This window comes from Dendrobium catenatum, unplaced genomic scaffold, assembly GCF_001605985.2.
Source record: "Dendrobium catenatum unplaced genomic scaffold, ASM160598v2 fragScaff_scaffold_675, whole genome shotgun sequence".
Taxonomy (NCBI): Eukaryota; Viridiplantae; Streptophyta; class Magnoliopsida; order Asparagales; family Orchidaceae; genus Dendrobium; species Dendrobium catenatum.
Window position 1 is genome coordinate 50,603 of NW_021319137.1, and position 12,245 is coordinate 62,847.

The following is a 12,245-nucleotide window of genomic DNA, read 5'->3' on the forward strand; positions in this document are numbered from 1 at the left end:
CCCTATCTACCGCTAAGGTGGAATACATTGTCATATGAAGCTGTGTTGCTCAAGTCTTATGGCTAAAGTAATAAATCTTAGATCTTAGATTATATGTAGGAACCATTCTTATTATGTGTGACAATATTAATACCATTTACATTTCTAAAAATCCAATTCAACACTCTCAAACTAAACATGTTGTATTATGCATCATTTCATTAAAGATCATGTTGCCAAGGGAGATATAGAACTACATCATATACCTATTGGAGATCAATCAGCATACACTTTATAAACCCCTTTCTTATGACACATTTAAAACTAGACTAGGTGTTATAGACATTCATGCTTGATTTAGAATGATTTTGAAACTCTCTATGATTTAAAATCAACCATTCATTATGTATTTTCTTTTTTTTTCTTTTTTTTTTTTGTATTTCATTTGTTTTCATTTAAGTATTTAGTATATTTTTTCTAATCATCACACACCTTCACTTTAAATTTAAAAAATTTGAAAATAAAATTTGTTCACATCGCACTGTTCGATTTCCTTCGTACTGTTTAATCTATAGATTTATATACAAATCTTTTCCCTTAATTAAATCAACGGTCTAAATCTATTTAATTATTGGAGATCAAACCATATGAACACATCATTGTATTATATGATACATTTTTCAAAATCCATTTGATGAATTTAAATCAGCCAGTACAATAATAAAATTAACCTATCATACTAAATGAATGCCTGCTTATATTGTACGATCAATTTAGTCAAAAGTCGTATAAACGACTCCTTGGGGAGAACGTATTTCCTTAAGATCATCCAATACGATATTGATCGTACTATATGATTTGATGTCTTTTTCTGATAAGTTTTTGGGATGATTTAATTTAGTCTGATCATACTATACAATTTGCTAAAAATCTAATAAATTGGAAGGAACTATAAACCTTAAATCATCCAATTTTTTAAAATATTTTCTTCCCTTTTGAATCTACCCTTCAATTCCTAAAATGGTAGGAGGTAGTAAGCTCGCTCGTTTAATCCAAGGAGGTTCTTCCTCCCGTCATCCTATCAATGATCGCTTCCAGTCTATTGAAGATGAGGTTGTATACTATAGGTATAAGGATGCCCACATCACTCTACCCAAGATACTTAATCAACATGCACTAAATAATGAGGTGATAAACCACTTTGTATCCACTACTCTACAATTCATCCTTACCCTTGCTTTTCCTTTCAACCCAAGCTTCTTTATGAATTTTTTTTCCAATCTTAAGAATAGTGTTGCTGTTCCTATCACAAGATCCTATGTATGTCGGCGTCCCATAAAAATTGTAGAGGGTACCTCCATCTTTCTATAGAAGGACCTCGACCCCAATCACTGGCCTCTAGGGGTGATTTTGATTGGATTGTGGTCAATATAACCATCAAAAATGTTACATGAAATCAACATCAACCCCTTATTCACTCCTTAAATCAAAATATGGGTATTATCCAACATGTGCTTTGAACCTCAATTATTCCTAAAGATAGATATCATTTAAATATTACTCCACTTCTTTTCTTGGTCACCTACTTTATTATGTATGAAGCTCAATTTGATGAAGCCCAAATGATCATTATTTATATTCAAAACCTAACTCCCATTCACCTTTCTTCCACTAAGAGGATGCAAAACATTGCTCTTGGACATGTCATTGCTTATATTCTAGACAAAAAGTTTGAGCTTACGTACCCTACAACTGTCTATCATTTTTCTATTTTGTACACTAACAGTTCCTTTCACATTCTATTTTTCATCACCAGGGGCAAGAGCAAGAAGAACCATATTTTCATGAGGAAGGGGGGGGCTCCTGCAGTTGTACCAGCACTAATGCCACCACCCATACTAGCATACCAGTCTTACTCTTACTAGGAGCTCAGACAGTGATTTGATCTATTAAAGTCTGCCTAGATACTCATATTCAGTAACAACAACATGAGGCATATATGTGGTGGTTTAGGGAAAAATATTATTCCATTCATAAATACATCCATCCACCACCAACACCAAATCAGGGGCCTTTCTACTTTTAGGATTAATGTGTTATGTTTTGTATCTTTTTATTGCTTTTTTTTTCTCTATGGTTTTTTTATGTCTATTTTTTATCCTCCTTTTTGGAGATGTCAAAAAGGGGAGTATTAATTGGTTGTTTGTATGTCTATTCATCTTTATTAAATAGTTCATCTTATTTATTTTCTATTTACAGTGTTATTTTCTTTCTTTTTTTTCTATTTGTTTTAACATTAAATTAAAAAATAACTTTAAATTAAAAATAATCTTACCCCTATTTTCAAATCCATCACCTAGTAAGGGATAGATTAAGAGAATAACACTAACTTATTATTTCAACTAAAAATATTTGGCATCATAAAAAAAGGGAGAGGTTGTTGCAATTTAGGATCCTTAGCTTATGATTTTGATGAAAACAAATATTATTAATTAAAATATTTACTTATCCTAGCATATATATTAGATTTTTTTGTACTAACATTTTAGGTACATTATACACCGCTCAAGATTGATCAATACTCAAATTTGGATAGAATATGATGTCATTCAAAAGAGTCTATATTTTTACTATCGTTTATTTTATATTTCTTGAGTTTGGCCATATAAAGGTGCATGCTAAATTGGGATTATGCATACATACATAAGGGAGTGAGAAAAATTGAGCATAAAATTTTTTAACAAATCATACTGTACGATCAGCTATGCAATAAAATAAGGTTAGCGTCTAATTTTGTCATTAATGTTAATGAATTAATCATAATATATGATGTAAATCATACTATAAGATTTATTTCCATCAGTAAACCCTAGCCGCCAGATAATTTAAGTATTTTAAACTAATCATACCATACGTTAAATTCTTACTTAAATTATCTCCCATGATTAGTCAATTAAATCAAGGTTTAATAAATATGGCTAATCATATTATAAGTTTAAGATCTTACTGTATGATTGTCAAAAACAAAATTCGGTCATCCTGAAGATCATACTAGACAAAAACCTTAATTTTTAAACTAATTGTATTATGTGATGTATATCATACTATAGGAATGGTTAATATTTAAACTAAATGTATTGTACGATGCTAATTGTACTAGATAATCGATATAGTGATTTCCAATCATCCTGTACAAATTAAACTAATCATATCGTATGAATTTATGATCATATTGTAAGATAAGTATGCAAAATTTGAATAATTTGTCTGAACAACTATTCTATCATACTGGACGAACATCTATTTTTGAACTAATCATATTATATGAACTCAGATTGTATTGCATGAATATTGCTTGTCAAATTAAAAAATTAGGGTTTTTTAAGCCTTGTACTTAATCAACTCAATAAAGACTTTGAAAAAGACTTTTGACCGTTCAAAAAACTCCGGGGGAGAATTCTTGAGAGAGCTTTGGGCTTAGACAGGGAGAAGGTAGGTAAGGTTATGCATGAGGGTGGAGTGTGAGGGGTGTTTACACAGTTGCTCTAGGCAAGCTTGCACCTTGCTTTCTCTTGTGGCCTTGGTGAGTTCTCGGAGTTTCTCTTGGGAGAGAATCCTCAAAGTCAGAGTCCAAGGTTTTCTGCCTTTACCAGAAGCGTGAAAAAGGATTAACAATTCTCTTACATAACTAGGAGGGTGAGAAAAATTTTGTGGGTACTCTGCCTTCACCAAGAGGTTGAAATAAGATTAAAGATTTGTTGTTGTCACTAGGAGGTGACAAAGCTTTTGGTTCTCTGTCACACTAGGTTTGGTGGAAGTAATATTTGTAAGGGCTTATCTACCTTTCTTTGGGAGAAAAAAGAGAGTCACTATAGTTTTAGTTCAATTCTCATATATGATGACTCTGGGGAGTGAATGTAGGTCAAGGTTAATCAAACCACTATAAAAATTTTGGTGTACTCTTTCTGATTTTTTTTTATATTTTTTAGTTTATAAACTTCAAATTTTCTACATTAATTTTATTTCTCATTGCAAGCTGCATATAGTTTAATTTATGTTAGCAAGTAACTTCCTATTCTGCTTAATTTATTTATGCTTCAAAATTAAATAAAAAATTAAAATTATTATCAATTTTTAAACTGCTTTCGCTTGTGTTAGTTACTCATCTATATTTTTTAAAAGTTTTTATCCTACATAAAATAAAAAAGAAGGGTAATTGTAGTATTTTTTAAAAATACCAATTCACCCCCCACCCCCTCTTGGTGCGCCTAAAGTTAGTTCAATGATGCCTTATAACCTCCCCGAACTTTCAAAGAATCACTTTATATTTGAAATATATCAGTACCAAAAGTAATTGAGATAATAGGAGCGAACATTAAGTAGTTTGAAAAAACTCTTTTCACAGGCATTATACCATATAAACTTAATAAAATTCTAGGATAACCTATTTAGTGGTGCAGCAATATTTGAAAATCCATCCATGAATCATCTAATAGCTAGGCCAATAAAACTATGAATCTTGATGATGGTGCTTAGTGTTGGTCAATCCATATTATCTTTAACCTTAACAATATCCCATAAAAATTCTAGCTTCAATAACAATGTGACCAAGGAATGCCACCTCTCGAACCCAAAAATCGCACATGAATAATTTTACATAAAGCTTATTCCATTGAAGAATATTCAATGCTATCCCGAGATGTCGGGCATGCTCCTCATAACTTTTATATCAAAATATCTTCAATGAATAATATCACAAATCAATATAAGCATAACTTAGAAACCATATTCATTAAATTCATAAAAGTAGTAGGGGCGTTAGTCAACTCGAAAGGCGTGACTACAAATTTATAGTTAACATGTCGAGATTGAACAATAGTCTTTCAAAAAATCTTCAATCTTAACCTTTAACTGATGGTACCCTTAATGAAGGTCAATCTTTGATAACATAGAATAACCTTGCAACTAGTTAAACTAATTAAAAAAATTCCAAAAAAAAAAAATCACAAACTCTTGAAATCACTTCCTTATGTCATTACTAACTCTTGGGAGTGATTACAAGAAGTTTGGAATCAATTTAGATCAAAATCACTAAAATCTTCCTTAATTAAATAATTTCAAAATTCAATAAATTGGTCAAACTTTAAAAATTCATAACTAAATGTAGAAAAATCCACATAAAGCAAACTCAAAGACACTATATTCCATTTAAGTCCTAGTATTTATTAAAAATATTAAACCTCTAAAATTAAGTCAAAGTCAAAAAAGTTAACATTTTAGTCAAATTTAAGTTAAACTTCAAAAATTCATAACTAAATCTAGAATAATCTAATTCTAGTAAACTTAGTGTCTAATTATTAATTTTAAGGTCTAATATTTATGAAAAATATTAAAATTCCAAAATTCACTTTAATTTAAAAAAAAAAACAAATTTTGACCCCTTAATTTAATATATTAAATAATTCAATAATTCAATAATTATCTTAAAATTCTAGAAAACATTAAACCCAGCCTTTAAAACTAGCAATCAATCATTTCAAATAAAAAATTATCAACCCTCAAGTCTTAATCAGTCATGTCACTTAATTAATACGGGTTACTACTGATTAACATGGGCCTACGAGACTATTAACTTAGCGCTAAGAGAGGTGAAATAAACTTCACGACCCTTAAGTAAACAAAGTTAGTAATTAATTAATATTTAAAATATAACTTTAAAATTAATATTGCGACATTAATATTTAAATTCAAATTAAAATATCTTAAACCTTTCAACCAATCAAAATACCAAACAACTTTAACAAACTACCCAGGATAGAACATATCCAAATCTCAAACCTACTCCACACACTTTAGATGATTTGTTAGGATAATAAACTCTAGTTTTAGACTAGGATTGTGTTTACTTTTATGATACTTGTGTGTTCCGAGTTTTTTATAATTTTCACTACATGTTGGTTACTAGTATAAATTAATGTGATTATTTATTTATTTATACAATATATGAATTGATTTGATGGGCGTTTGATTATCCCTAGGTTAGGAATGATCTGGATGCTCACATAATCTTTTATAGATGTCTATGCTCATATTGGACTAAAAATTAAATTAAAGGGGGAAAATTAAGATTTAATTAATAATTTTTATGCAAGTTCTAATCATGTTAAGTCCCCTTAAAATTAAAAGAGTATGGCCAAGCTTGGCTGCAAAATTTAATTAGAGTATTCTAATATATATGCTTCTTGGGATGTAAATTTTAATTATAACTACTTAGAATAATCCTGCAGGTGTTCCACAGTCTCTTAATTTTTGAATTTTCAATGTAATTTAATTCAAGTCAAGTATCATAAAATGATTTTAAGGTGGGATACTAATTATCCAAATTGAAATCCAAAGAAAATGGTAACATCCCTAAGGGGAGAATTCCTCTTTATTTGGTTATTCTGTTTATGATACTTTTAAATATACAAAGAGAAAAGAAAACACCCCTACTTGGATGAGTTTCTTTTCATTTGGATTTTTAGACCCAATGAATCCAACAAGCTTGTAGAAAAATAAAAAAACATGAAGACTAACAGAAATCCCACTCTTAAAAGTCACTTGTATCAATCTTTGGAGTAGAATCTAGATTGTTGTAACTGGTACCTGGCCACTTTTAAATTCTACAGACCCTAGGTTGTAATATTCAGTAACACTTTTCACATGGATATTATATTTTGATTAATTGATTTAATTGACTTATTTTCATTGATTTTGCAGTAGAATTTATAGGTCTTTTATAGCTTTCTTTTATTGCATGCCACTTTTGATAGCTCTTCATCCTTTAGTTGTTGAAATGGGGGTTCATCTACTATGACCTTTCTTATGGAATATTGAGTAGATGGAGATGCCAACGATTTGGCAATATTCGGGCTTATTGAATCTGGCCTTTTTACCAGTAAAGCTTCAGACTGGAGCCATTGGAAATGTACTCCCCAATGTTGAATCCTCTAAAATTGGTAGATTTGAAGTCATCCTTCATGGTTGAAGGTTTTGGAGCATATATAGATTCAATAGTTTCTTGTGACTCATCCTTCCCACTAGAACTTTGATTCTTTGATTAATCAGGATAATTTGGTGGACAATATCTACTTGAACTTGTCGAGTAAAATAAGCCTTCATTCTTCTCACGGCCCGTACTAATAGTTTGATGAAGTGGAGGTTCACTATTATGACCTTTGATATGGCTTATTGAGTAAACGAAGCTACCAACAATCTGGCATATGTTAGCTTATTGGATTTGGCCTCTTACACCCATTCAAACCTTCAAGTTTAGGATGTTGGAAGACTTCACGTAGCTTCGGCTCAACTTGTTGGAGTGTGTAGTCATGAAAATCTCTTTCTTGGCCTTTGGAATATTTGTACGTTAGATAAGGTGGTGTCCCAAACTTTTGGAAGACCACCCACATATGCTTTAATAACGAAAATTGTTGTATATCTAGTTAAAGGAACATTAAGCTTGGTGATTTTAAATATTTATTTTGGGATCTCTATGCATAACATTTCAATTCAAATAAATATTTAAAATGTTGCCTATCTCACAGTGAGATTGAAAAATAGGATAAATTTAGACTTTTTTAGATTTTAAATATTTATTTGGGCCTCTCAGTATGTAGCATAATATCGACCCAAATAAATATTTAAAATCCTCAGTATCTTATAGGGAGATTTAGATAGATTTCAAGGTTTTAAATATTTATTTAGGGATTTTTATATGAAGCACGATGTTGACCATAATAAATATTTAAAATGTGAAATTTTAAGGAGGTTGTAAGACCTCAATGAACAATCCTTAAGGCATATTAAGACGAAAGTAATATTATCACTTGAAGTGAAAGCTATTACACTTATCAAAAGTTAAAAAAATAGTGATGATAGTCTAATCAATACAACATAATATCAATCATAGTTTTTTAGCTAAGCAGTTATAATGAAAAATAAAATGTGAAAAAATAAACTACAAAAAGTAAAAATTATAATGAGCACACCAGAATTATAGTGGTTCTGTCAAACGTCCGCTCCCCGGAGCCCTCTCTGGGTATTTCACTATTACTATCATGTCACTCTTTTGCCCCCACAGCTAGGCAGAGAAGCCCATACAAAATCTCTTCCACCAATCTATTACGGTAAAAGATTGTTATCCTTTCACATGTAGATAACCTTGAATCTTTTTTCATCCTAGAGATGGTAGAGAATAGGAATCCTTTCATAGGAAGAGAGACTCAAATCCTTTTTCCTCCTAGAGATGGAAGAGAAAAGAAATTCTTTCACAAGAAGAGAACCTCGAATATCTTTCACCCTTCCCGGTGTGGCAAAGTAGCTGGATCCTTTGACACCGAAGAGATTTTCTTACCAAAACTTTCCTCAAGATAAACTATGACACATGGAGGAACTTAGGTGCAAGTTTTCCAGAGCAACCATGTAGCACTCTCCCTCACACTCCCTTAAAAGTCATAGGGATCTTCTCCCTTTCTCTCTAGTTCAAGGCTCTCTCTTCAAGCTTTCTCTAGAAGAAATCAACTTAATGAATGTCAAAAAGACTTACAAAATCTTATGAGAAATCTTAAATAGAGGGCTTCAAAAAATCTTAGAAATTCAATTCAGTCATCAAAAATCGTATTGTACAATCGAAGGATCATCCAATATGATGTGCAAAATTTGACCTAGTAGTGTTGTACGATTAGCAGTATGAATAACTAATCGTACAATATGATTAGTTTAACTAAAATGCAGTTCATGCATGATGAATCATGGGACTAACAAATATCATCTCTATTGATCTTATTGTGCTTCTAGTTCATATAGTATTATCAAAACATTAAAATTAAGAAGATTCGATTAATTAATCATAGGATTAAATTAGGAAATATTTTAAACATCATACAAAACTATTAGTTTTGTATAATATGAATAGATCACTATTTTAAATTCAAATTTTGCCTAATTTAATGAACGGCGGGGTTTCTAATTATAACAAATCTTCTTATATGATGTGGTGTTTGGATTGTATAAATAGTAATATTTTATTTTTTTTTCAAATAAATAAAATATTTTAATTAAATTTTGTAACACCAGATTATATATTACGGTCCATATCGTACAGTACGATGTACAAAAAAAATTTATTTATGATCCCCTTGTGTGTTTATGCATGGTCACTAGGCTAGCATATACTCTTATAAGGCTTGACTTAATAAATTAAAAAAATAAATAAATAAAATTACAGATTTTATCAGCATAACATATTCAACCTCATCTTGAGCTCTGAATATTCAAATAATGGTGCATATTGTACCTGAAATATTTTTTAACACACAAACAAGTATGTACTATGATTATTAGGAGAAATAAAGCAGGAATCAATAATATTTATTATCATTAAAATCATAAACTCGGGAGCATGAGTTGCAAAAATCACCCCCTTTTTTATGACGAAAAATATTATCATTTGAATTAATAAACTAAACATATTTTTTACTAAACTCCTCTTACTAAAATAATTAAATTAAAAAATAGGGGAATTTTTTTAATAAATTTTTAAAACTAAATAACAAAAATTTAAAAAAATTGATTAACAGAAAAATATATGAACAACAATAGCTAACCAGATATCTGGGTTTCCTACATCCAAAATAAATAATGTTAGTAAAAAACTTAACATTTTTTTCTTTTTTTATCTTTGCTCAACTTTTGTTGATGTTTATGCTTGTACTTCAGTAGACTTTTAAATTTGCTTGTTATCAATATTATCTCCTTACTATCATCATCTATTAAGTCATATTCATCAGTTTCTTTGGCTTTTAACACTATAGTCTTCTCATTGCCTACATCCAAAAGTCTTTGATTCACACTTTGCTCATAGGTAATAAGAGAGCTGATTAGATTATCAATAGAATAAACATTCAAATCTTTTGATTCACATATAGCCATGACTTTAGCATGAAAATTATCAAGTAGACAATATAGAATTTTTTTAACATTTTCAAAGATTGACCGTTCTCTACCTAAAGCATGTAAGGATGTCACTATTTGAGTAAATCTAGTATACATGTCTGAGATATTCTCATAAGATTTCATACTAAAAAGTTCATAATCATACAATAACAAATATAACCTAGCTTGTTTGACTTCATTAGTACCTTCATATGTAATACATATTCTATCCCAAATATCTTTACCAAGTTAAAACTCAAATATAGTCTTCAGAAGTTAAACCACAGAAAAAACAATTCAAATATTTAGAATTTAATTAAGCATAAATTTATTCTTCTCTACTCCATTAAGTAAAAAGAATATATGTTTTAACTCCTTTAATAATTAATCATTATACATAATAGCTAGTTTGAATCATATGCCACATTTAAAAATATATTGATTGCAATAAAGTAGACATGCAAATTTTGGAAGTTATGGCGTTGGGGCAGGAATTCTGTTTATCTCTCTGTAGCATGTTACCCTTAAGTATGGGCTCTGACTTAAGTTCCCTACAATGAATAACATAGTAGAGTACAAGGCCCTTATTATTAGATTTAGGCTATCAATCCATTATAAAGTACATAACTTGGTGATCCACATTGATTCATAATTAGTCTCCTCTTAAGTGGAGGGGGAATTTGATGCTCATAACCTAAAACTAGAATAGCACTGCAAGATTGTGAAGTCACTTTTGGCCCATATAGGAAATCATCTAATCATCCATGTCCTTATGAGTAGAATGCACGAGCAGATGCTCTTTCCAAACTTGCTACATCACTAACTTGGGATGTCAATAATGTATCAAGGAGATCTACTTCCCAAGTATCTAAGGTTTGTGGGTCGTATAATCAATCGATGAACTAAGAGAGGCTTATTTGATCGATCCTATCTTGTCCTTCTTATTAGATGGTGTGCTGCTTGAAGATCACATAGTTACAAGACGACTTCAGAGACAAGTAGCGAATTTCATTATTATTTATGGCGAGTTGTACAAACGAGCCTTCACCTAACCATACCTCAAATGTCTCCCACCTTCAGAAGTCGATTATACAATTTGAGAAGTTTATTCATGAATATGGGGAGAATATATAGGAGAAAGAGCATTAGCATACATGATCATGAAGTATGTATTCTATTAGCCTATAATAAAATTGGATGCACTTGAATTCACTCAAAAGTGCAAAAATTACTAATTGCATTCCAATCTCACCCATATGCCTTCTCTAGAGCTTGCATCACTTTAGAGCCCCTAGCCTTTCACCCAATAGGAGATTGATATAATTGGACCCTTCCTTATAACTACAGGATAGAAAAATTGGTCATATTGGCTGTAGATTACTTCACCAAATAAGTGGAGGTAGAACCTCTAATGAAGACTACTAAAGCCAATGCCAAATATTCTTATGGAAGAATATAACCTATCATTTTGGTATTCCTGCAAGGGTCATCCCTAACAATGGGACTCAATTTACTGGAAAAATATTTACATCTTTATGTAAGGATTTTCATATTAACCTAGTGCACACAATTGTGGCACATCCTTGGGTAAATGGGCAAACAGAAGTTACAAACCACACAATTCTGAAAGGATTGAATAAATACTTAGGGAAGGCTATGGGGGCAATAGGATGAAGAACTCCTAAATTTCCTCTAGTATTATCAAACCACTGCCAGAACCCCTACAGAAAAAATCCCATACAATTTTTACTTTGGTACAAAAATAGTCATACCGATTAATATTGGAGTCTCAAGCCATAGAGTTTAAACTTTTGACTATAATAACAACGAGGAGAAGCTTAGAAATAACTTGGATCTCCTTTCTGAAGCATGAGATATAGCCTCACTTAGAGTCATTGCATATCACAAAAGAGTTGCTCGTCACTACAATCGGAGGGTAAAACCTCGATGTATCTCAATTGGGGACCTAGTTCTACGTAGCATCGAGGCGGCCATAAAGGGACCCTAGTGCAACAAACTCTCTCCCCTCTGAGAGGGTTCTTACTTAATGGCATCTATGGTTAAACCTAGCACCTTCAAACTAAAGGATGCCAATGAAAAGATGCTCCCTTGAACCTAGAATGTTGGAAACCGTCACGAGTATTATCAATAAGTGTTAATAGTACTACTTATCTTGTGTTATGTATTTTCTCCCAAGTTATTGTATAGTCCTTATATGTATCCCTATTGTGTTGAGTATGGTGTAATACTAAAATCCCTAAGTATACTAAAGAATTATTGTATTGTCTTACATA